Raw genomic sequence first — 27,941 nt, 5'->3', positions numbered from 1 at the left:
ATGAATTCCTAACTAGCATCTAGAAAACACAGTGAGTGGGCCAGGAAATCCAAGGGGAAAACAGTCCTAGTTGTGCCCAAAGGGGACGCTACAGGACACTGGGAGCCTCACAGGACCCTGGAACTCAGGGAAGCTGGAAGGGGACGAGGACAGCCACAAGTCCCAAGCCCGCTGCGGTGAGTTGCTGGGGCAGCGCTTCCTGCTCTTCAGATTGGGTACAAAGGTGCCAGCTGGCAGCGGTGACCTTCCCTCTCCAGCTCGGGTCACAGATCCAGGACTGGTGAAAGAGGGAACGGTGTGGAAAGCTCTTGGCTGCATAATGAGCAGTTATTTCAGAAACAAGTGATATTGGGAGGGGAATGACCCTAAGATCGGAAGCACAACGAGGTCTCAGCTCCAACCTCCAAACCAGACGGAAATTCCTGGTGGAATAACCAGAACAAAAGAGGAGCCTGTAGAGTTCCCAGCTGGCCTGGAAAGGTCTAAGCCCACAGATGTCTACTGGAACTCCAAACTGGGGAAAGCCAACAGGGGTGTTGCAGACAACTAAACTCAAGTAAGGACTTGTAAAACTCAGAGCAGGAGGATAGAGTTTATGCCATGCTTTGTATAAGACTACTTAGGGATCCCTAAATGTTTGCAGCTCTTTAACTTGAGCTGTCCCTGCAGCAAAAATACCCGAGGACAAAAGCAGCCCAGAATTTTTTCTACAAGTGCACACAGCATGACCCCCCCCCCAAAAAAAAAACTATCTAAAATTAGCAAGTACGTTGAAAGACTGCACAAACATAAAAAATTCCATCATATAGTTCTATTATGGAGATATGATTGCTCAAGACACAAACACAGAAAAATCACCATTTCTGGAAAAAGGCTGAAAAAAAGATTTTATAATGAACTAAAATCATTTTAAGAATTAAATGAGAGCTGGAAAGGAAAAAAAAAAAAAAAAAACCAAGAGGGAAATGAAAAATAGAAGAAAGAATTACAAAGATAATTACCAACCAGGAAACAAGTAAAAAGTATCCCCCAAGAAACAAAATCAAAATTAGAATGGACTAAATAGAAGCCATGGAGTCCATAAGAAAGCAAGAAATATGAAAGAGAAAAAGGAGAAGGAAGAGGAGAAATTTGTTTACAATCAAGCTTTGAAATTCAGAAATTACAAACCATCTAGATGGACAATGTTAAATAATTTTAACCCATTCTTCATGGACACATTTAACAGAGTATTAGAAATGATTGTGAACTTGACCTTCTTTCTACCTTCTCAAAATTATGGTTTACTCTCAATTCAGCCTTTGGAAATGAAAGTCAATAAGTCAACATTTCCATGTGTTTCAAACTTTGAAAAACTCACACACATGTGCACACACATACACATGTGCACATACTCACACACACATATGAAGACTAATTCCTCCAGTCCCACTTTAAATTACATCTTACCCCCTTGGAAAAGAGCAGACTGGATATCCAAATAACAGATCAATGTAAAACCAAACCCAGGGTTAAAAAGAAGTTTTCTACCATTTATTCCTTGAAAGAACAATGTGACCATGTGCTTTGAAATCCAAGAAGGGCTGGGCTGAGACTTACAAAATTTTATTTTCTTTGGTTCACAGTACTGTAGCATCCTATCAAGAACGTTTTTGCTCTTTAAAGAAGCATATATTTATATAAGCATATATTTACTCATAGTAGATTGTCTGAGACCTATGTTGTTTTCACTTTGAGTTGGAACATTGAGTTCTATCTATTGAAATGTCTTGTAACAATAAAAAGACTAAAATAAATTTTAAACTGTAACTCACCAGTTTGTTCCCTTCATCAATGAAGGGATAGAATGAATACTCTTCAGAGTTGTTGATGCCCTAAAACAAAGAGATCACAAGCACATATTATGACAGAATACTGAGTCCAAGACATCTCAAAATGTTGGAATAACAATTGATTTAGTTGAGGCTGGCCAGGAGAAAGATGATTACAGTTAAGCTGAAATTCTGAAGACCCAAATCAAGACCAGAGTTACTTGTAACCATTAGGAAAATGTCATGGGGGGGAAGACTAAGGTAAGTTTCTGTTTAGCGCTAGAGGATGGGAAAAGGATCAATGGGTTAATGTTTCCAATGAAACAGAAACCTCTAAAAGTTAATTCCATCCAATGACAGAATGGGCGATATTCCAAGGCACTGGCTTCCTTCCTATCAGCAGCTATTTTTTGGTAGTAGTTGGATCTTTCTAAAAGATGTTGGGAACAATGGTTTGGTTGGTTTGGTTTTATATTCCATGGGAGGTAAGAGTAGCAGCCTCTAAAGGCTTCTTCTCTTTCTCAGAATCTATGTAATCAATTAATAAGGAAAAGGAAGTGCTAGGAAAGTAGGAATAAGCAAGTTGACTTCCATAGTATCACAGGAGAAGAGAAGAGCTACTCATACATGAGAGGAAGCATGTGCTCCCACATCTTTAATCCTTTCAGGAAATACTCTGTTCTCAGATGGTTTTATGTGGTGAAGATATGATGATATTTGATAAATCATTTTATTATTTGGCTCCAATATAGACCAGTTCCATCTCTAAAGTTTTCTTTTCTTACTAAAAACAAAACAAAATAAAAATAGGTAGATGGAAAGAAGAAAGGGAAGAAATAGCCACAATTGGGAAATAATCACTCCTCTAAGGTAAAGAATTAATACAAAACCTTTCTAAGAGTATGTGAATCTAAAAGGCTGGCTTTGACCGAGATTTCTCTATTACAATGAAGGTCACTCTTTTACATGAAGTGAAGAAAGTGAGGAATTAAAAAAAAAAATCGTATCCTTTGTTTTACATGATTACACAGATATAACTCTATCTTATTGCTCACTATCTCGGAAAAAGGAGAAAAGGGAGGGAAGGGGAATAGCATTTGGAACTCAAAACTTTAAATAAAAATTTTTTTTTAATTGAAGAAAAAGATAAAGGTAAGAATATTTCCAAGAAAAAAAAATTGAACAATTCATTTCCTTCAATAACTTTTTATATCAATTATGCTATTTACTACAACAGAGTATTAAAATAATTATTTTCTCTCTTCAGCTCAGATTTCTGGGTTGTGATTGTATACCTCCTTGGGGCATCTCTGCACAATCGACTATTACCCATTAGATAGGACTAAGGAGGTCAAGTTTAGGTTTCAGTGATGTTTTTGACTTTATTGCTTCTTCAGATCTTGTGAAGAAAGGGAAAGAAACAAAATACCCATGTTACTGAATTAAAGAGTAAATCCTGGGTGTCCAACAAAGTAGAAAAGCTTATACATTAAAAGTGTGCATGTATATGTTTGTGAATGAGAAGTTTTATTTTTAGACATAAACAGAAGATTTGATCCCAAATTGTGGATGGCACTTTAAAATATCTCAGACCATTTCTAAAAATGCTTGCTAAAAATGCATAATCGCATGCTCCTGCACACAACTACAGGGGCCTACCTATTTGCCCTTGCCCTTACGTTAGGACTTGCCATTTCAGAACATGGATGTCTTTCTTGTTACTCCTTCAGGTTTTCAATAGGCAAACTGACCAAAATGGGAGAACCAGGATTGAAACCTATGTCCAGAACTCTTTCTAATGCCCCAGAACCCACCTAAGAACAATAGGAGCACCTGAGAAGCACTGGAAATCAAGAGGACTCTAGGACAAAGAAAAAGCAAGACAGTGACTAGATAAATAGGTCGAGCCAAACTGAGGGAAACCATTTTATTTAGTGCTCATTTCATTCCCAGTATGTAGCAGAAAAAAAAAAAAAAAAAAAAAAAGAAAAGAAAAGAAAAGAAAAAGAAAGAAAGAAAGAAATCTTACGCAGTGCTCCCTGCAGATGTCACTGCTGTCCCACAAACGGGCAGTGCACCTCATTTATTGCCACTAGGAGGAAGAATCCTTCAGTGAGAAAAACACAGAATTGCAGACATCTTGGAGTAAAGGACAAGAGCAGCCCCTGATTGCATTGGGAGGCTGAGCGACATGTTGGCACAGTCTGGGTGGTGTAGGATCCAGAGGGTGTACAAAGCGGCAGGAACCCCGAAATCTTCCCCGGAGATAGCTGGAAAGGGGTGGAACCCTTCTGGGGCTCATTTTCTTGCTTTCCAAAATGATAACTGGGTTGAACAAGGTGACCTCCAAAGATCCTTCCCAGAACTTGTCCTCTATAATCAATTTCTCTCTGTCTCCCTCTTTCCTTCTCCCTCCCTCCCTCTTTTCCCCCCTCTCTCCCCCACTTTGTCTCTGTCTCTCCCCTCTCTCTCTCTGTCTCTCTCTCCTCCCTTTGTCTCTGTCTCTGTTTCTCTTTGTCTCTCCCCCCCCCCCTTCTCTTGTCTCTCTCTGTCTTTCTCTTTTGTCTCTGTCTTTGTCTCCCCCCTCCCCCCATTTCTCTCTCTCTGTTTCTCTCTCATTTTTTTCCAATTACATGTAAGGATAGTTTGCAACATTCATATTTATATGATTTTCAGTTTCAATTTTTTCTCCTTTCTTTCCTCCTCTGCCCCCTCCCAAGAAGGCAAGTAATGTGATATAGGTTATACATGTATATGCATGTATACATGTTAAACATATTTCCACATTAGGCATATTGTGAAAGAAGGAAGGAAACAAAAAGAAAAGCATGAAAAAAGAACACCCCCCCCCCCAAAGTGAAACGAGGATGTTTCAGCCTCCAGGTTCTTTCTCTGGATGCAGGTAGCATTTCCCATCGGGAGTCCTTTGGGATTGGATTGGATCACTCCCTTGCTGAGAAGAGCTAAGTCTCTCATAATTGATCATCGCCCATTGTTGCTGTCACTGTGTACAACGTTCTCCAGGTTCTGCCTGTGATCAATTTTCAGCAGACATTTGCCATCTTCTCTTCCGCAGCTGGTCATTAAAATTGTTAATGAGTGTAAATTTCCCCCAATGCTAGATACAGACGCCTAATTATCAATTCTAAATTGACTCTGTTGCCAGTCCTAGTGTCTTTGCTATCTTTTAGACATTTCAGCTGCTTTAGAAGACTGCAAATATAGGTATTAGTAGCTTCCCATGTCCACTGAATCCATGATTGCTCAGAGCACAACTGCTGGGGCATATGACAGTAAGATTCACCAGCCTTTATCTTACTTTCTGCATCTTTCCTCTTGTTCCTCCTTTTCCTCATCTAGTTGTTTCTTCTCCCCTTCTTGTTCCTATTCCTTCTCTTCCTCTTCTTCCTCCTCCTTTTTCTCTGGTTCTTCCTCCTTCTCTTTTTCCTTCTCTTCCTCTTCTTGTTGATCCTTCTTTTCTTCCTCTCGTTCTTCCTCCTCCTCCTCTTTTTGTTCTTATTCTTCTCATTATTGTCATTCTTCTTAAAGCAAAAACTCTGTCAAGTTCATTTATTGTACATTCTGCTCATTTTTCCTCCCCATCTAAAATCTGCCCTTGGAGGAAGTGCAGGATTGTATGCCTGGAGAAGTGCATAGGTGCATTCGGGAGGCATTTGGGAAAAAACAGCTGAGGCAAGGTGCACATCATGTGGACTGAAGGAAGAAAAGAAAGGGAAGGGAACGCTTTACTACCTGCTCTGTGCCAGGTGCTATGCTAGGCTTGGTCTTCAGGATAACCCCACAGAGACGGTGCTATCGTCATCTCCATTTTACTAGTGAGGAAATGGAAGCAAATTGGGGTCAAGTCACCTGTGGGTACTAAGTGTCTACAACCAGATTAGTCCAGACTTAGGGCTTTGGAATCATACAATGGAAGTCCCTGAATCTTGAATAGGCAACAGGGGTGCATTTCCTTGATGTGAACGGAAGATGATGTAGGATCTCTGAAGGTACAGAGACTGGGCTGATGTAATGGCAGAACCACTGTCTTGAAGAATTCCCCCGAAATTGCTAGAATATCTGCCTATGAGCACATTTACCCAAAGAGAACTTGATTTTTTTTGAAGGAGCTTCTAGAAATTCAAATCATGCTGATTCCAAAAGATATCAAGAAACATGTGAATGTGTAGAAAAGGGAAGCTGTGATCACCAAGAGCCCACAGGAGTATTCTGAAATCCTCAGGTCCACAAAGTCAGTCATCTTGCCAGGTCCAGAGCCTTTCCGAACTTCTTTTTTGTTAACATCTACACCTCAAATCTCATCATCCCTTACACCCAAAACTTTGAAAGTTTCAGTTCTGATGATGCTCACTTTTCCTCCCCTTACTTCATTACGTCTAATTATTTTGGGCTAAGTTCCTAATTCGCTGTTCATGACCTGTGTTTTCCACCTCTGGGCCTTTAACGACTCCACCTCTCAGCCAGAATGCTGCCTTTCCAGCAAGCCGGGTCGATCAGTTCCTTCAAACTCTGACTTGTAAGTACTATCGAGCCAGTCTCTGGAGGGGCTGGAGCAGGTACTGGAGCGCTTAGCACTCAGTTATACCTTGGCTGGTCTATCGCATCCTGGGCTGCCGCCAGTCATCCTGACCTGGACTACTTTGCCTCTGGAAGAGGGAGGGGCCTCAAGTGCATTTTTAGGGTTAGATGAAGTCAGACTCCAAGGACACAGCTCCATTTATGCATGAATCAGAAGTCACCATTTTCCTTTTTACCCACCTCCAAGGCTAGGGACCACAGGCAGGTGATAATCAGCAGAAGCAGGTGCACTGGTGGCTGCAGTCACAGTCCTATACACGTGGCCCAGGGCTGTCTTCTCCCTGGAAGGAGGAGTGGGATTCAGCAGCCCTTGGGCACCTAGGAAGCCTTCTTAAGGACCAGTGTCCACTTCCTGACATGGGGAAGGGACTGGAAAAGCTTCCCTGAAAATTGTCAGCTTCACTCACCCCTGGCCTGCTCACTGCAGTGGGCAGAGGTCATCCTGGGCAATCAAAACACAGACACACAGACACACAGACACACACAAATGGACAAAAGTTTCTACAAAGACAATTTCTCTCACTCTGTACCATTTTTATGTGGAACGTGAGCAAATACATGAAACCCAGCAGACCTGGAAGATGAAAAGCTCTTGCTAGGAGAGGAGGACATCTAAATCACAGACCGAGTGGAACAAGGCTGGTAAATAAAGGCCAGTTTCTCAAAGTTCAAGCTGGAAACACATTTTTGTGGAGTAGCAGCAGGGATGGGGAGCACCATGAAGCTTCCATGAGTTTTGCAATCAAAAATAATCTCCTAAATAAGCTTGTATGTCTCCAAAAGGAGTGAGCAACAGGCTCATGACAATCGCCCCTCGCAGGAAGGCACTACAACACCATCAGTGCACATGTTGCTCCCATGATGAATTCTGTACTGGAACTCCAAACTGGGGAAAGCCAACGGGGGTGTTGCAGACATCTAAACTCAAGTAACAACTTATAAAACTCAGAGCAGGAGGATAGAGTTTATGCTATGCTTTGTATAAGACTACTTAGGGATCCCTAAATGTTTGCAGCTTTTTCACTTGAGTTGTCCCTGAGGTTCCAGACAATCTCAAAACTGTATTTCCACAAAAGCAGCAAAAATACCTGAGGTCAAAAGCAGCCCAGAATTTTTCCTACAAGTGCACACAGCATGACCCCCCCCACCAAAAAAAATTAGCAAGTATGTTGAAAGACTGCACAAATATAAAAAATTCCATCATATAGTTCTATTATGGTGATAATATGATTGCTCAAGACACAAACAGAAAAATCACCATTTCTGGAAAAGGTTGAACAAAAGATTTTATAATGAACTAAAATCATTTTAAGAATTAAATGAGAGCTGGAAAGGAAAAAAAAAAAACCAAGAGGGAAATGAAAAATAGAAGAAAGAATTACAAAGATAATTACCAACCAGGAAACAAGTAAAAAGTATCCCCCAAGAAACAAAATCAAAATTAGAATGGACTAAATAGAAGTCATGGAGTCCATAAGAAAGCAAGAAATATGAAAGAGAAAAAGGAGAAGGAAGAGGAGAAATTTGTTTACAATCAAGCTTTGAAATTCAGAAATTACAAACCATCTAGATGGACAATGTTAAATAATTTTAACCCATTCTTCATGGACACATTTAACAGAGTATTAGAAATGATTGTGAACTTGACCTTCTTTCTACCTTCCCAAAATTATGGTTTACTCTCAACTGAAGATCTACCTCATTGTTATGTGCCTGGGAAACCTGGACAGGAAACCAAACCACTTCCATTTGAACTGTTTTGGAAAGAATCTGAAGACCCCCTGGCAAGATAAAGTTCTTGAGCTGGGCTTCCAAGCACTCAAACTCTACTACACTTCCATGGATTGGCCATGCTGCTTGAATGCCAAATGTATGTTTGCCCAAGACTATTTTATGGACAGGAGCCCACATGGAAGTCAGAAGAAGTAATACAAGGACACTCTCAAGGTCTCCCTGAAGAACTTTGGATCCGTTTCAAGCATAGGCCCCCCAGCACGGTGTGCTCCTATCAAAGAAGGTCCTAGGCTCTTTGAGCAGAGCAGAGATGCAGTAGCTCAAAAAGAAGTGTGAGATGTACAGTGTGGAGCCATATCCCCTCCCAACATTCGTATGGCTTATTTGTGCCCAACTGAGGCAGAACCTTCTGAGCTCATACTGGTCTGATCAGCCCCAGCTGAACACATTGCACCTCGACTTCAACGCCATGATGTCGTTTTGTTACTTCTCAAGAAGGGAGGACAATCACCAAAGAATCGATCCTAAATGTTCTCATTATTTCTCTTTCTTTTAGGGCTAAAAATTAAGTTAGCTCACTCCATAAACAAGCCATGTGACCTCTGATATGTCGGTTTGCTCTGAGTGCTGTGAAGATGTTAGGAGACACATTGTTTTAGCGAAGGCCCGGCAAGCAAGCTGGACCCCAGCATAACAACGGGCCTTTGCTCTCACCCTCTGGATGCTCTCATGCTCTGGCAGAATCGCACATTAATTGTGTTGCTTTGACCCACACGGAGCTCGACCCGTGGCAGACAAGTTCAGACACATCCCTGTGCTCTGGTCAAGAGGTACTGTGTAAATCAGATTTCTCCCGGACGGTCCCCCTTCCTTGTCAGGCTATGGCTCCCTGCAAAGCCAGAGTTATGAGCAGTGAGTTTGCCTCCACTAAAGCTGGCTCCCCCCCTCCCCACCCGAGGGCCCATGTCCCACATTTACAATTAAGCGCTCCTATTTCTAGCCTGCCAACTGGCTCCAGTCCCCATGGCTCAGAGGTGGATTCCATCTGGTGGACAGCATCCGTGTTTATGGCGCCAGGATGTTGGGACAGGTCACTCCTAGGGATGGTTTCTTCCTCCAAGTTTGTCAGTTCTAGGTTGTCAGTTTGCTTTTCACCAGCTAAGGAAATAGCCCAATAAGCAGGGCAGTGGAGCTAACTGAGGGAAATCATTTGTCTCCAAGTGAGATGCAACGGTTTGAAATCATTGGGAGCCATCTATCTCCCACATAATGATAGCAAAATTAGGGCAGCTGGATGGTACAGGAGCTCAGGTTCAAATCTGGTCCTTACAAGCCTGCAAGATAGATGCCATTGCTATGATGAGGAAACGGAAAAGTGTCCAGTCACCTGAGCCAGTATCTGAGATCAGATTTGAACTCGACATCCCCTTGCTGCCCCTATTTGATATGATCATCCCATCCCCCTTTACGTTCAAGGATATGTGTTTTCTTGGTATGGTTTTCACCCTCCCTTTTCTTGTATCCCTTTCCCCTTCTACTTTCCTGCAGGGTAAAATATATTTCTACACCCATATTGAGTGTGTATGTATGTGTGTGTGTGTGTGTGTGTGTATGTGTGTGTGTGTGTATGTGTGTGTGTGTGCGATTTCCTCTGCTTGCATTAATTCAGGGAGATGTTTTGATATTTCTCTCTATTGCTTATACTGATTTTGATTTGTATATTATGCCTTTATGCTGATTATTTAGAATTTGTTCAGAGTCTCCCTCATTAAGTACTTTTAATATTTTGGTGTTTTTTTAAAATATATACTTTTTTAAATTATGTTTTACTCTTTCATACTATTTTTAATATAAACTTTTAAAAATTATTTTACTGTTTTATACTATTTTGATATTATATTAAATATAAATTAAATATATAATATACAAAATGCTACTACTTTAAATACAATTGAAAATGTCATTTCCCCCCCTTTTACATACCATCCATTTGGCATATTTCTCAATAAAGGGATGTTGAAGACATAGGCTGGTAAATGGAAAATTTGGTAACTTGACCAGGATAGCGCCACATTTCTCTCTAAAGCGATTCTGCCACCCCACCAGTAATATATAGGTGTACCTCTCTATTTAGAGCACTTATAAATTTGAATTTTGACAACTGCTTATTTCCCTTGTAGGGATTTAAAGAACTTTTTCTTCCTTTAGAAATGATAGAAAGATCAATTATAGCTCCAAAGGAAATTAAAAATCAACTGTTTTGTTTTGTTTTCTAAATCATTAAACTGAGACTACGCTCTACTTCTGTGTTGATGATTAATGATTCTCCTATCAGGCAGAAAAGATTTTTGACAGAAACAATTCTATCCTTCAATACCATTCCCAAGGCAGAATCTGAGTTAAGACAACATGCACACTAGTCCAGCTTCCAGAGAATTCAGGGCTTTAGTCAAAGCAAGAAAAAAAAAGCATCAGCTTAATCTCATTCAGGCTACAGACCTTGTAGAGAATAAACACTGTAAAAAAATATTGCACAGACATCAATAGCATAATTGCCCATATTTATAAGGGAAATTCTAGTGACATGTTTAAATCTATTTTCTAATCTCTGTAACTCAGAGCCTTTTTTTTTTTTTTTTTTGCAAAATTGCAAGAACAAGCATAATTGACATATGGGGAGGAGTTTCATGGGGAGTGAGAAAGGTAATGGAGCACTGAATATATTCAGACCTTTCCATTGTACTGGACTGGTTTTAGTTCTCTTTTTCTTCTTCCCCTTTTTATAATAATATTTTTTCTATTTTTCCATTTTTATATTATTTAAAATATTATTTCTAATATCAAAACATTATCTTTCTTTGGAAGGGAGGCAGAACATTTTAGATTGTTTCTTAATAGTCTAGGCAAAAGCAATAAAGACCCCAACTAAGTGTGAATTGATCTAGCCATTCTGCAGAGAAATCTGGAACTGTGCCCAAAGGGCTATAAAATTGTACACACCCTTTGATCCAACAATGTCTCTCCTGGGTCTGTATCCCAAAAAGTTCATAAAAGGAGGGGGGGAGGGAAGGGTAACGTGCAAAAAAAGGTTGGAGCACTTCTTTTTGTAGTGGCAAGGAATTAGAAATTGAGTGGATGCACATTGATTGAGAAATAGCCGAATAAATTATGGTATATGAATATAATGGAATATTATTGTTCTCTAAGAAATGATGACTGATTGCAGAAAAGCCTAGAAAGACTTACATGAACTGATGCCGAGTGAAGTGAGCAGAACCAGGAGAACCTTGTACATAATAACCAGCAAGATTACATGATGATCTATTATGATAGACTTAGTTATTCTCAGCAATACCATGATCCAAAAAAAAATTCCAATAATCTTGGGATGGAAAATGCCATCTACATCCAGAGAGAGAACTATGAAGACTGAATGCACATTGAAGCATAATATATATATATATATTTTTGCTCTTTCTTTCCTGCTGTTTTTTTTCCCCTTTTGTTCTGATTTTCCTTTCCCAATGTGACTAATATGGATATATGTTTTAAATGATTTTCTATGAATAATCTATATTAGATTGCTTGCTATCTTGGGGAAGAGAGATATGAGAGGGAAAGAAAAAAATTGGAACTCAAAATTTTACAAAAATGGTTTTTGAAAACTATCTTTATGTAGAACTGAAAAAAATAAATTATTATAGAAATTTTAAGAAAAAGTAAGTAGTAGTGTTCACATGATTAGAAAGAAAGGAGTAGGTAGTAAAGATGTCAGAGGTAGAAGAGATAAGATATGCTGAGTGATAAGATATAGGATGTAAGGGAGAATGAAAAGTTGGGAATGAATATGAGGTTTGAGAAGACAATGTTTTCCAACTTGGACATGCCGAGTCTGAAATTCTTAATGAATACAAGACTGATTGGATATGGAACTCAGGAGATTGACTCCCAAACATATATTGAGGTAGAATCTTTTAGAGAACTAATCATTCAAGAAAATAAAGCTGATAAGAGTCCTCCAGAAACAATGCAGAGAGAAAATTATATGAGGCAGAATGCCAGAGGACACCCAGGTTGACTGAGAGGAAGATAGACTGTGACTCAATATAAAAGAATGAGAAGAGGAGCATTTAGGAGAACAAAATCATAAAAGTGGGAAAACAAAGAATAGAATTCCTTTCCCACATATAGATTCTATAAAAAATGGTACAGCAACAAATAGCTATGGAGACTGAGAAAAGACCAAAGATAAGATGGATAAGGAATAAAAGTTCAAAAAATCAGGGGAAAAGACCAAAAATAAAAGGAGTTAAAGAAATCCAACATTACTGCATTTCAGACCATATCATAAAGCAAACTATATCATTAAAATCATTTGATAGTAGTTTTAAAATAAGGGCCAGCCCCCTGGAGGCAAGTCAATGAACTAATTAGAATAACCAGTATCTTAGAAGCAAGTAAACCTAGAATCCATAGGAACTGAAATGCATGGAGAAGGGAAATCCCCATTGTTTAAAAAAAAAAAAAAAATAACTGAAGGAAAAAAACAGAAATCATTTAGGCAATAACTAGGATTAGAATGGCACCAAAGATACCTTAACATAATAAACTTTTACAAAATCCTCAAAGATAGGGTTGGGAGAAAATTAATAGTAGGAGGGCCAGGTCAATAGCAAGAGGGAGAAGTTAACAAATGAAAAAAAAAATTTTTAGCTACATTACATTAACAAACTTTTATATGAACAAAATCAATCCAGCTTACAATAAGAAAAGAAATTCTCTGGTGGGAAAAACCTTCACATTAAATCTTTCAGTTTAAAAAGTTTGCTTTTGGACAAGGATTCTGGGAAGAAGGTAGAGGAGCAATGCTGGCTCACAGTATTCCCTAGAAGGATCTCTGAAAACAGCTACACAAAACCCCTGAAGTTTAGGGCTCTTTACCCTTCACCCTGGAAACAGAGCCCTATTTTAACAAAGGGCTAAAAGCCAAGTAACTGACTAGGGAGATGAGTAAACAACAGAAACAAATTCTGACCGTAGAAAGCTAATATGGTGATGAGGAAGATTAAAATACACACTCAGAAGATAACAAAGTCAAAACTGTCAAAGCTCCTACACCCACGGCCTCCAAGAAAAATAAGAATTGATCTCAGAAAGAGCTCAAAAACAATTTTTAAAATCAAGTGAGAGAGGAAAAATTGGGAAGAGAGTGATGCAAAGGGAAATACAAAAGCTAATGAGAATTCCCTAAAAAAAAAAAAAAATAGCCAAATGGGAAAGGAATTACAAAAGGTCGCTGAGGAAAATAATTCCTTAAAAATTAGAATTGAGCAAATAGAAGCTAATGACTATATAAGAAATCAATAATGAGAAAATTTAAAAATCCAAAATAATTAAAAGGTAGAAAAAAATGTGAAATAGCTTGTTGAAAAACAACTGACCTGGAAAACAGATCTAGGAGAGATCATCTTAAGAGTATTGGTTTGCTTACCCAACTCTATCAGAAAAAGGAATCTGGATATCATCTCTCAAGAAATTATCAAGAAAAAACTGTCCTGATATTCTAGAACCAGAAGGTAAGATAGAAATGAAAGAATTCACCAATCACCAGCTGAAAGAGATTCCAAGATGAAAATTCCCAGAAACACTATACCAAATACCAAATACCAAATTCCCAAGTCAAGGAGAAACTTTTGAAAACATCCAGAAAAAAAAATCTATCAATATGGAGCTATAGTCCGGATAACACAAGATTTTTCAGCTTCTACATCTATTATGATATGGGAGTCACCTGTCAGTAGCTGATGGAGATCTAACTCAGACCTGTAGAATGGATCTCTTCATGTGAGAGGAGGAGGAGGAGGATGATTGATGATGATGATGATGATGATGATGATTGATGATGATGATGATGATGATGATGATTGATGATGATACAAGGAGACTGAGAGGCCGTTGCTGTTCTCTGACCTCTCTCCTCTTCCCTCTGCCTCCAGTTTATCTCATTCCCAGTCCGAAACACCTGTGTCAGCTGCTTTGCAACTCCTTCAGATGTTATGATTCACAGCTGTGGACACTCTCAAAGAACTGACCTGCCCCTTCACCCAGACCTGGTCCTTAACAACATTAAAGGAGCAGAGGGTCTGGAATATGATATTCCAGAGAGCAATGGAGCTTGGATACAACCGAGAATCACCCATCCAGCAAAACTGGGTTTAATCCTTCAGGAGAAAGTGGATAATAAATAAATAGAGGATTTTCAAGCATTTGTGATAAAAAGAGCAGAGCTGAATAGAAAACTTGATTTTCAAATACAGGACTCAGGAGAAGCATAAAGAAGTAATCAAGAAAGGAATATCATAAGGGCCTTTCTGTTTACATATCTACGTGGGAAAATGGTACTTTTAATTCATAAAAGCTTTATTATTATTATGGCAGTTGAAAATATATATAGACAGAGGGCACAGGTGTGAGTCAAAAATAAAGCGATAATATCTAAAAAATCAAATCAAATCAAAGAATGAGAGAAGAATGTAATGGGAAGAAGTGAAATGGAGAGGTGGAATGTTGACAATCATTTAGCATAAAAAAGACAAGAAAAAACTTTTACAATGGAAGGAAATAGGGGGAAGGGAGGGAAAGTGAGTGAATTTTACTCTCATCAGAATTGACTCAAAGAAGGAATAACATACACAATAAATGTAGATATAGAGATCTATCTTACCCTGCAAGAAAGTAGGAGAGGAAGGGGATATAAGAAAGGAGTGAGGGTATTAGAACATAGAGCAAACTGGGGGAAGAGCTGGTCGGAAGCAAAACGCTTTTGAGGAGGGACAGGATGAAAGGAAAGAGAGAATAGAATAAACAGTGGAAAAATACAATTAGCAATAGTAAATATGAAAAGAATTTTGAAGCAAGTTCATCTGATGAAGGCCTCATTTATCAAATATATAGGGAATTGAATCAAATTTATATATTAAAAAAGCCATTCCCCAACTGATAAATGATCAAAAGATGTAATCTATGCCCAAAGGGTTATAAAATCATACATATCCTTTGACCTAACAATACCCCTACTAGGCATGAATCCCAAAAGAATTTTGTTTTTTTAAGGGAAAGAATCTATATGTATAACAGCTCTTTTCTCAGGGCAGAGAATGGGAAATTGAGAGGATACCCATCAATTGGGGAATGGCTGAATAAACTATAGTATGGGATTATGAAGGATATTATTATTCTACAAGAAATGATGAGCAGAATGCGATCAGAAAAACCTGGAAAGTTCTCCATGAGCTCAAGCAAAGTGAAATGTACTGTGTATAAAGTGATAGCAAACTTGTGGGATGATCAGCTGTGAATAATTTTGCTGTTCTCAGGAATACAATAATTGAAGACGATTCGGAAGGACATATGATGGAAAGTGCTATACCCAGAGGAAAAAATTGATTGTGTCAGAATATAGACTGAAGCGTACATTTTTTTTAATTTTCTTTTTTTTCCTGAGGGTTTTTTGGAGGGGAAAGGGAAGAGATCTACATTTTCTTTTGCAACATGACTTTTATGGAAATGCTTTGCAGAAGTTCACACGGACCTTCTCAAAGAAGGGAGATGAGAAGGAAGGGGGAGAATCTGGAACTCAAAATTCTAAAAACAAATATTTTAAAATTGTTCTACATATAACTGGAGAAAATTAAAAATTTTTAAAAGAACAATTTAGTCCAACATTAAATAAATTATTTTGAATAATTGGCAAAGAAGGAGTTCTACCAAACTTCTTTTATGAAACAAATGTAACATTGATGTAAACAAGTAAAAGTAAAAACAGAGAAAGAAAATTATAAACCAATTTAATTAATGAATATAGATGCAAAAATTCTAAATAAAATACTACTTAAAGATTACAATATATTACAAAGATTGCACACCATGACCAAATGATTCATACCACGAACGCAGGGATGATTTAGCATAAAGAAAACCATTAACATATCCAACTATAACAATAATAAAAGTAACAAAAATCATATGATTATTTCAATAGATGCAGAAAAAGCATTTGATAAAGTACAACACTAATTTCTATTAAAAACACTTAAAAGATTAGATACAAATGGATTTTTTTCCCTTAAATTGTTAAGAAATATTTACCTAACACCATTTTTGTAATAGGAATAAGCTAGAAGACTTCTCAGTGAGATTAGATATGAAACAAGGATGTCCACTGTCACTAATATTATTTAATGTTATATTGGAGATCTTACATAATGATCAACATTCCTGTATAAATCACCAACAAGAATTTACTGGGAGAGATAACTAGAGATACCCTATTTAAAATAACTGTAGGGGCAGCTAGATGGTGCACTGGAATAGAGCACCAGCCCTGAAGTCAGGAGGATCTGAGTTCAAATTTGACCTCAAACACTTAACACCTCCTAGCTGGTGATCCTGGACAAGTCATTTAACCCCAATTGCCTCAGCAAAAAAATAAAATAAAACAACGCTAGACAATATAAAATACCTGTGAAGTATAACTGCCAAAACAAACCCAGGAACTATGTGAACAAAATTATTTTTTTAAATTTTGTATAGATAAAGTCAGATTTAAATAAATGGATAAACATTCATTCTTAATGGGTAGGTAGAGCCATTTTAATACAAACAATAATTTCACCTAAGTTGATCTATATATACAATGCCATTCCAGCTTAATTACTAATATATAGATATAGGTATAGAAAGATAGATATGGGTATAAATATTACTAAATTAGAAAAAATAAACAAAATTCATTTGGAACTATTTTTTTTTAATGTAAAGGAAGGAATTTTAGCAAGACTAGATCTTAAAACATATTATAAGGCAATGATTATCAAAACTGCCTGGTACATGCAAAGAAATAGAAAAGTACTTCAGTGGGACAGAATAGACATACAATTTACAGCAGCAAATGAATATAGTAATCTAGTGTTTGATATGTGTAAAGATGTAACCTTTCAGGTCAAGAATTCATTATTTAGTAAAAGTTGTGGGGGAAATGGAAAAGCAGTCTGAAAGAAATTAAACATAGACCAATGTCTTACACCATTTACCCAAGTCAAAATGGGTACATGACCTAGACATGAAAGATATTGCAAAAAAATTGAAGAATATGGAACATATTGCCTATTAGACTTGTGAATAAGTGAATAATTTATGAACAAACAAGATACAGAGAACAGTATAATGTATAAAATGAATAATTTTGTAACATTAAATTTAAATGGTTTTAGATGAATAAAACCAATGTAGCCAAGATCAGAAGGAAAGTAGAAAAGTGTGTGAGAGAGAGGGGGACTTTTACAGACAGTTTCTCAGATAAATATATCATGCCTCAAATATATTAAGAACTATGTCAAATCTTTAAAAAGATGGATTGTTCCCCAATTAAGGAATGCTGAAAAGCTATGAAGAGGCAGTTTTTTGATGAAGGAATCAAAATAATTTATAGGCATATGAAAAATGTTCTAAATCATTAATAATTAGAGAAATACAAATTAAAACAAACTTGAAATATTTTACAGTTATGAGATTGGCTAAAATAGTTGAAAGGAAAGCAACAAATAATGAAGGGGATGGGGGAAAATTGGGACACTGATTCATTGTTGGTGGATCTGTGAGCTGACCAAACTATTTTATAGAATGATTTGGAATTATGCCCAAAATGTTATTAAGCTGTCTATACCCTTTATTCCAATACTATCACCATTAGATCTGTTTTCCAAGATGATTAGAGGAAACAGAAGGAAAAAAAAACCTATGTGTTCAAAAATGTCTAGCATCTTTCTTAGTGGTGACAAAGAATTAGAAATTGAGGAGATGTCAATCAATTAAAGTTGTGGCATATGTTCATGATGAAATACTACTCTGATATAAGAAATGATGAGCTTGATGATTTTAGAAAAACATGGAAAGATTTGCACAAAATAATGGAGAGCAAAATGAGCAGAATCAAGAGAACATTATAGAAAGTAACATCAATACTGTTTTAAGAACAACCTTGAGTGAACAGCTCATTTTGGCTGTTATAAATACCTAAATTAAGTCCAAAAATCCTCTGAAGGAAGGAATGCTATCTGTATCCATCCAGAGAAAGAATTAAGATATAGATACATACATGCATACATACATACATAGATATAGATAAATGCATATATGTGTGTGTATATATAGTCAGACAACACCAGTTCTTTCTCTGGAGATGGATACTATTTTTTAATATAAGTCCTTTGAGATTGTCTTGGATCATTGCATTGCTGAGAATGGCTCAGTCATCTGGTTCTTCTTCATCATACAACATTGCTGTTATTACGAGCAGTATTCTCCCAGTTCTGCTCACTTCTATCTTTATCAGTTAGTTCATCTAAGTTATTTGGGATTTTTTCCAAAATACACCTGCTTGTCACTTTTTACAGCACAATAATATTCCATTAAATCATGTCACAATTCGTTGCCATCCCCCAACTTTGATTCCAATTCTTAGCCACCACAAATTGCTGCTATAAATAATGTGTAAGACTTTTGGTTTCTTTGTTTGAAAACTGCTCATGCATATCCTTTGACCATTTGTCAATTGGGGAATGATTTGTATTCTTACAAATTTGGCTCCTTAATATATTTGAAAAATCAGGCCTTTGTCAGAGGTACTTGCAGTATTTTTTTTTTTTTTTAAGAAACCTAGTCTTAAAACAGGTACTAGTTTCTAGCTTTAATCAAACCTCAATCATCAGGGTAGCTAAGTTGCACAGTGAATAGAGCACCAGCCCTGAAGTCAGGAGGACCTGAGTTCAAATCTAGCCTCAGACACTTAACACTTCCCAGCTGTGTGACCCTGGGCAAGTCATTTGACTCCAATTGCCTCAGCCAAAAAAAAAAAAAAAAAAAAAAATCTCAATTATCTTTTTAGTTTCAGCTCCCAAAGGGAAAGGGCTAGGTTATCTTCTCAACTCAAAGGACTGGCAAACAATCGTGTATGAATGTATGTATGCATAGATGTGCCCCTTCAGAGGAAAAAGCCTTCCAAATGACTGACTCTTGAGCAGTAGAGGGTGCCCAGGGTAGCAGACTCTCTAGAAATGGAAGGACTGGGAAACATGTAGACGATCTTGACTGTAGAGTTTGTTCAATTCAGTGTTTGTTGTGTTGAGAAAATATTACGAGAGCTGACTTGGTGAAAGAACATGATTTAGTGAGGACTTCTACTCAGACTTTAATCAATGTCAGTTCGTTATGATTTCACAGGGGCTAATGATTGTTAGCAATTAGTTTAACATAATTATCTAGTAATAAATAAGCAATCACCTAATAATAATAATAAATAAGCAATGCATTAATCTGTATTTTGTGTAAGTCACATAGGAATATAAATTCTACCAGAAGGGCTCTATGGTAAGCTTCAAACTTTAATGTAATGCCCATTACTTATTTACCAGTTACGGAGCTCACTTGCACAATCACAAGAATGCTGCCCCTGATAATCTCCATCCTGTTTCATTTAAATTCCATGGCCAAACCAGTATGAGTGATAGTATGATATGGAAAATCCCCCTCTCCACATGTTCTATAGCTTTAATCACTTCTTCCAGCCTAACTTAAGGAAAAAGTCCATCCGTCTTATGGCCACTTAGTCAGTGGAGATATCTCATGCTTCACCCAACCTATGACCCCCTGCTGATATGTCATTTTTTTTTTGGCTCTCAAGAGCAAGGTCTATCACCCAATAATATTCTGTATTTTGCCATGCCTCTTTTGCAAATGTGGATGTCAAAGTCTATAAATACAAAGTCCTAGTAGGAGCATCTCAGATCATAAGGAAGATCCGAGGTCTACTTCATTAGAAGGAATTACTGACCCTTTCATAAAGTGCCTTTGGCTCAGAGCTCTGCCTCAGTTTGTTTTTTGAAGGTTGGACAACTTCAATCCCCACATTGGGAAAATGTGGGAAGTCCCTCACAAAGGAACATTTTCATGACCTCGATGTTTTTTGCATAATGGCATTAAAAGGCTCATCCAATTTCAAATATTCTCAAGTTTTTCCTACAAAACTAATTAATTAAAAAATACACCCATAAGGTTAGCCCCAAGCTTACTTTCCAGATTTGTGTTGCATATCCTTCAGGAATATCAGTGATAACAATACCTTCACCTCCTTGTCCAACAGGTGGTAGGAATGAAAAATGAAAGATCCCTTAAGTGGTCATTTTGACCTGCAAGCACAGAAACTTAAGTGAAGTCCCAAAGCCTTGAAAACAATGCAAAGAATCAAGTTACACATTTTGAACAGCCAAGTGTCAAATTCCCGGTGAGGAGTAAGAATGGGGGATGAAGAGTTGGACTCTACAACTTCTTTAGGAAATCAGGTATTCATAAGTCAAAACGTATTTCTTCACAGAATTCAGATCAATTAACAAAATCTTGTCTGGCGTCTATATTTTGCTCTTGTTTCAAGAGGATGCAAGGATGAATCAAGACCCTTCCTTTTCCTTTCTATTTCCTTCCCTTCTTATGCCTCTGCTTTCTATTCCTTCCCTTTCCCTGATGATCAAGGCACTGGATCAAAGAGCTTCCTGGGAACAGTGCTATTCCTAATGGCCTCCTCCCAGGCTAGGCTGCCAAAGTCTATGGAATAGAATGATAGCTGATCTAGACCCTTAGGTGGCAAGTGGCAGGTGCAAGGGAAGGCTGGGAATATTTGTACACTTGGTTCTAGTGGGGGGACAAGAGAATCTGCTTCGGGTGGCTATGATGCTTATGCTTATTTTGAAAAGGACTCTAATGAGTCACAGAGGGAGGTGGCCAATCGATATTCTTATGGGGGGAATATTCCCTTTCAAGGAGAGTGTTCCAACTTGGTGGATCATTTTAATTCAATATTTTAACTCTCCATGGGAGTAATTTTGAATATTTTATTTGTAAAAACCCTCAACATTAGAATTATGATAAAATAAATATCTAGTTAATGACAATGAAAGTGATCCAATGACCGCTTGCGTGAATAAATGTATGTGTATATGATCAAGAAAAAGAATACAGAGACATTATCCCTGAGATTTCATTGATTGAGAGAACTCCCAGATGAGGGAACTTTCTTTACCAATGCAGTTGAGCCAATTTTCTCTCAGCATCTTTCAGCTTTTGAACCTAGAATCCTAGAGCATTGTGAGGGGAAGGATTTGCCTGAGGTCATATGTGCCCCAAGGATCTGAAATGGGACTTGAACCCTTATCTTCTTGGCCCACTTTACAAAGTTCACCAGGAGCTCCTCTCATGTCAAGTAAGCAATTATAAAAGGCAATTTTATAATTACTCCCCTTTGCTTGTTTGAAAAGAAAGGAAATTCCAGCTATAGAGGCTTTGCATCATTGTGCCTTTTGATTAAGGATTTAAACAAGAAGTCTCCGAACTCACTCGAATGGAAAAGCAAAACATTTTAAAGAAGGCACAGTGCTCCAGATTTGTCATGGATAGAAATGTAAATATTTTATAATCTTATTTAGTAAAAACTCATTTTGATCATCAAGAATTCATGAAAAAGAATTCCAGTTGTCATGAGAAAGTCAGCCCTCCTCTCTTTAAGAATAATTTTCATTTGCCCAACATATCTCATGTGTCCAGACAGACTCCCCAACTATTACATCTGTAATTTTAAAATAGCCATTGGGTATTTTGGAACAGTTTTGAAATTAAGTCGAAAAGAGTTCATAATATAGATATCCCAAGCAATATTTACAATAAATAGTACAAGGCACACTAAATAAGATTATCTACCATGTAAAGTTGACCCATTAGTCTGGAAAAGACACAAAGACACATGCACAGATCCTCTGGTTTTTCAGATCTAATTTTTCTTTAGCAGTGTGTTTCCTCACCCCTAGTCAAACATTCTCTTGTCTAACACCCCATTCTATTGCCTAGCAGGTGGAAAACTTCCCAATTGACACAAAGAAAGCTACTGATGGGCTCCTGCCTGCCTATAAAAATGGAGGTTGAAAACCAATCAGGAAAATTTCAACATCCTTTTTTATGAAATGTCTGCTCTTTTTCAGTTTTTTCTAGCTGTCCCCATGCATAGAGATACCTTGGAAGCCAGAACAGCTAAAAGTATTAAGAGTCATCTTTCTTTGGACCTTCATGGACATTTCTGGAGATCAAGATAACCTAAGCTCTCCGCCATCTGAGCTCCCAGATGGATCACTGACTCTGCATCGGGTCTTTCTTGGATTTTGTCACTTGTGAAATTCTCCTAGATCTTTTCATTCATTGTGGTTATTCTCTACAGTATCTCATTGGTAGATATACTGAGGTAATCCATGCTAAAATTCTCAAAATCCTTTATGTTTGTGCCCATTGTTCCCCACTGCTTAGCTACAAGAGAAGCTAAGAGAAGACTGACCAATCTTTCTGATATACGTACACAATCTCTGCGTGCAATCTCTCTCCCCTTTTGTATACATATATATGCATGTATACTTAAATATGTCTATGCGTGTCTATATATATTGATATTGAAACATATACTCTATGAAAGGAAGAGATGCAGGAAAATGTTTGGTCAATCCGCGTATCTGAAAAGATAAGTTTCGTAGATGACAGACTTTGGAGCAGGAAGGAACCTTAAGCATCCTCCAGACCAACTGCCTTATGTGGTTTATGAGACCCAGAAAAGTTAAAGGACTGATCTGAGTGATCAGATGATTAATAAAAACCATGGCAGGGTGCATTTCACTGAGAGTTCAAAACTGTTAAGGAATGGAATTTATCACTTGCCTGGTGAACAATTAAATGAATATAAAAACAGGTGGAATGAACAAAAGGGACATTCTTGGGAACATGGGAAGCACATAACATACAAGTCTTTGTGTTTCTCTCACTTCATGTCCATGCTCATTGCAATAGTCAAAGCAGTAAAAAGGAAGAGAGATGGACAACTGATCCTCCCAGAGGAAATTGTCCTTTTACCTCTGCAAAAGACTATATGGGCCCTCGGTGGTTGTTCTTTGTTATTTTTCATCAGAATTTCCTAGGTATTTTCTTTTAGATTGTTGTTGATCCATCTAACTCTGTGATCTCATTGGGGGGGAAGGAAGTTATAATATTTCCTTCTCCAGCTCATTTAACAGATGAGGAAACTGAGGCAAACAGGATTAAGTGACTTGCCCAGGACCATACCACTAATAAGTGTCTGGGATTAGATTTGAGCTCAGGTCTTCCTGACTCCTTGCCTGGAACTCTATCCACCACTTACCATCTCATACTTGCATGCTATGGCATCCCCTCCCTGATGTGATATCCGCTTGGAGAAGAAAGGACAAACAACATTTTTTTCCTCTTTTGCACCTCTAAACCCTCCCAAAATGCCTTGGGGTTTACTGACTAGAGAGAAACCTATTTCTCTCTTAATGGTCTTTTAAAGACCATTGGTCACCAAGAGGTCTTAGACAAAGCCCCATTGGTCATTGCTTGGGTCTCAAGTAGCAATCCTTTCTGCTTTGGTGAGAAACCCCGAGAGGCTTCCTTCCCCTCCCAGATTCATTCATTGTTTATTCGTTTATCTATGTTTTTGGGGGGCTAAGTGAGAGAGGAGATTCTTTGCCCTTTTGCTACCTAATCACTGAATGGGTTGAGACCTGCTGAAGACCTGAGCTTAAAAAGGGCCAGGTCTCCCACAGCATCCAGAGCCACCTCCAGGCCCCTTGATCCATATCTTGCCACTAGACCCAGGTGGCTCCAGAGGGAAAACTGAGGCAAGTGACTGCACAGCCTCCCCCTCACTGAAATCCAATTCACTTGCATGTCCCGGCATCAACTCCCTAACATTATGGTCCTCTTCCGGGGTGAAGGACAAACAACAATGCTCACGCAGTAGAATACCACTTAAGGACCAGAATAAACTCTAAGTAACGAATGATTATGGGTATCTGTGCTTTCAAGAGAACTTAGGTCTTTTATTTATTGTCTAGCATGCTGGCTTTTTCTGATTCCTTCATAAAACTTCAACGACTTGGGGGAGAGAGGGACCTAGAAAAGTACCTAAGAGGATAACTTTTAAAATTCAAGGTTGAGAATCAAGAACTCAAAAGTTAAGCTTTAGTCTTCACAGAAAAAGAGGTCTTGAAATAATCAGAATCTTTGTGGTCTCTGAGTTCTGGATTTACCAGCTTGGACAAATCCCTGCACATCTCTAGATATTCGTCTCCTCATTAGTGTAAAGTGAGAGGGATGGTTTAAAAAATAATCCATCCCAAAGGTCAATAAATGTTGTTCTTATGAGTTGGTGATGAAAGGTCAAAAGAGCAATTCCTGATTCTAAATACAAGGCAAAATTACCCACATTCTCTTTGCCAAAGGGCACCTTTATTCATGAGGAAAAGCCATGGGCAAAATCAAAAGGTAATTTTGTGACATACTTTGGGAAGGGGGTGACTTAAATGGCTCAAAGAGGGAAAGGAGAGGAACCAGCAAGAAGCTGGGAAGATAATGGTTCTGTTTTGAGATACTGAGACTGTCTTAAAGATAGTCTAGCCTGATGCCAGTTCCAATGATCTTGTGATGAAAAGAGCTATCTGCACCCAGAGAGAGAGCACTGTGAGGACTGAGTGTGGATCACAACGGAGCATCTCACTCTCACTCTTTGTTCTCTGGCATTTCGTTTCTTATTTATTTTCTTTCCCTTTTTGATCTGATTCTTCTTGTGTAACAAGAGAAATGTATAAATGTGTTTATACATATTGGATTTAACATATATTTTAGCATGTATAACATATATTGGATTGTTTGCTATCTAGGGGAGGGGCTGGGGAGAAGGAGGGGAAAATTTGAAACACAAGGCTAATTATTGTCAAATTATCCATGCATATGCTTTGCAAATAAAAAGCTTTAAAAAAACAAATTTAAAAATAATTTAAAAAAAAAAGATAGTCTAGGAAAACTTAGTTTACATCAGAGTTTAACAAAACTCTGTTTTAGTTTGGGAAATTCCCCAGAGGTTGTTTAAAAATACTAACTAGACAGTCTCAGAGTAGAAGGTCAAGGTCTGATTAGAGAGTTTAAGCTGGGGGCAGCTGGGTGGCACAGTGGATAGAGCACCAGCGCTGAAGTTAAGATAGGACATTCTGGGGAAATTTATGTTATTATGATTCTCATTTTAGCAATTCCTGAAAATAAGCTAGTTGAGAGTTTACCATCAATATCTACAAAATGCCTTAGAATAGAAAAAGCAGGTGGGAGAATGGGAGATTTAGAGATAGAAGGGATTTAAGAGAAAACAGGCTGAAAACCTCATTTTCTGCATGAGGATACAGAGGCCGAAGGAAGATCAATGACAGCTTGTGAGACTTACAATGCAAAGATCGAACTGAACTAACCAGGTCACAATGAAATCCTGCTCCTGTGGATTCACCCTCAAAAAAGGGACAACTGTGGTGATGGTTATGGAACAAGGAATGGAAATCAAGCAATCGATGAACATTAAAATGCTTCTTTGGGCCCAGAACTCCTGCCTGCCAGGCCATCCCCTTTCCAGTCAAAAGGCTTCGTTTGGATTTATTCTCCAGAAAATCACCATATTGAGAAAAGGCTTGAAAATCAGACCCCAGCTTCTTAGCACATTGAAATCTAACAAGGCAACAATATGTTTTTTGCTCTAATGGAAACCTTAATAATTTTTTCAGTGGGAATCATGAAAAGGCAAATTTAAGAGTCTTTTGGATGCAGTTAAGACACCCCAGGTATTTGCCTTGCCCTCATTCTTTGGCCAAGTATTTAGCTTGTTCACCCGGAGGTCAGAGCAGAATAATTCAGCCTCAAATGAACAGTGGTGGTTGCTAAGGGAGGTAATGCAGATGAAGGGTCAATAAGTAGTTTTTTAGAAAATCTATCTGCTGGGAGGCAAATGCTATGCGCCAGCATGTTGACAGGTTCTTTCCCTGGCTCTGCAGCCAGCTCAGGGAATGGGGGGAGGATGTATGGACTCTGCTCTGCAGATGCAGTGTTTAGCACTAAACAGAGAAGGGAATGGAAAAGAGGATTTGAATTTCTCTAACACCTGTTATATATAGTGCCCTCTGCTAAGTAATTTTATAAAAATTGTATCATTTGTAAGAAAAGCCCAAGCCAGACATTTTTCCTGATCCCCACCACCTCTTGAGCCTCCCTAAAACAAATTATGCACCAAAGGTACAGCAATTTTGACTGTTTCTATGGTCTAAAAGCATAAAAGAAGGCAAAACAAGGTTTAAAAAAAGAAATGGGAACTGATACTGACCCTGACTCACTCAGCACCCGTCCCTCACCTCCCATGTTACCACCAGGGAAGCCACCCTAGCACACCCAAGGACACACTTACAGGCTCACATTTTTAAGCCTAGTTCCCTCTCCCCCTTTTCAGGGTTATAGGGATGTAGAATTTTTCTCAGGCCGTTACGGCCAGATTGGACACAGCTGTCCAGGCTGCTGGGCACCGCAACCACCAATGCCGCAAAGCCCTTGCCAGCCAGTGCCAGCAGGCTCCGAAACAGCCAGTGCCCAGCTAGAGAATAAAGAAAAGGAGCAGTGGGACAGGTCTCAGACGCTTTGACATTCATATACCCAAGGAAATTACTGTCAGAGAGGTGGAAGTCAGAAGTGAGAGATAAGGAAAATAAAGTGGAGGAGAAAAGACAAAGTACCAAAGAAATCTCAAATACCTTTAATATAAATCAAAAGGAAAAAATAGTTACAACAGAAGGAAATATTGCCTCCAGATCTGGTAAATGAATTCAGGCAATTATGAATAAATGAAAAATAAAGGAAATTGCAACATAAAAGGAAATGATGAAACACTTGATGAGACCCTGTGGAAGTAGGGGAGAACATGGAGCCACAACACTGTTTCTGAGAAGTTCAAAAGAGAAATGAGAACTATGAGAACAGCATTCGTGTACTAAACAGCAAAAATAGTAAGTAGAATAGAAAAACTTGAACCTGCTCTGGCAAGCTTTACCAAAGAAGCAAAGGAGAGAGCAGTAAAGAAGTGAAGCCCAGTCTAGAAAAAGAGAAGCATAAAATAAAACATTAAATGAAATATGCTCACTCTACAACCAAAACATGGAGATCTCAAAGGCAAGGTGGTAGAGACACTCTAAGCATTATAGGTCTCCCAGAAAAAAAAAAAAAAAATGACAGGATTAAAAAAAAAAAAAAAAAACTCCTTAACACTATAATGAAGGAAATAATAGAGAACTGCCCAGAACTTCTTAACATAGAAAATGAAATTTCAATGTAAAGAATTCACAGACCATCTCTTTAAAAAAAGAAAGAAAGAAAACAAGCAAAAAGCAGCAGCAGCAACAACAAAACAAATCTGTAGCCTGCAAACTCTAAGATGCATAATGGTTAAATTTTAATGATTCAATTCAGAAGCAAGTTGGGCAAGCCATAAAGAAAAAGATCATCACATGCAGAGAAAAGAACATTCCAATCATACTAGACTAATCTACACCCAGGATCAAAAGGAGGGGGAAATGGAATAATGTGTTATGAAGAGCACCGGGACTCAGAATACATCCCTGAGTGACCTATGCTGCAAATCTGAGCTTAACCATAAAGATGAATGTTCAGAAATAAATTTGAAACATTTTTAGGAAGAAAGCTAAAACTAAAGAAATGATTTGCAACTCAAACACCTCAACCAACAGAAATGAAGGGATGGTGAATAAATGCAACCAGCTGCAGACTGCAGAAAGATCTCTAAGAACTTCTGGTGGAAATCAGGAAGAGGAA

At 38.0% G+C, this 27,941-nt stretch overlaps 1 long non-coding RNA gene across 1 annotated transcript; it reads left to right on the top strand.

Moving 5' to 3' along the window:
* Window positions 1–1,957: 1,957 nt before the first annotated feature.
* On the top strand, window positions 1,958–22,615 carry LOC116422023. The gene is made up of 3 exons (XR_004232624.1): window positions 1,958–2,072; window positions 20,344–20,542; window positions 22,229–22,615. It is a non-coding gene; the product is annotated as an uncharacterized LOC116422023 (long non-coding RNA).
* Window positions 22,616–27,941: the final 5,326 nt, after the last annotated feature.

The sequence above is a fragment of the Sarcophilus harrisii genome, chromosome 2 (assembly GCF_902635505.1).
Source record: "Sarcophilus harrisii chromosome 2, mSarHar1.11, whole genome shotgun sequence".
NCBI classification, from domain to species: domain Eukaryota; kingdom Metazoa; phylum Chordata; class Mammalia; order Dasyuromorphia; family Dasyuridae; genus Sarcophilus; species Sarcophilus harrisii.
This window is presented reverse-complemented; position numbering and strand designations above follow the sequence as displayed.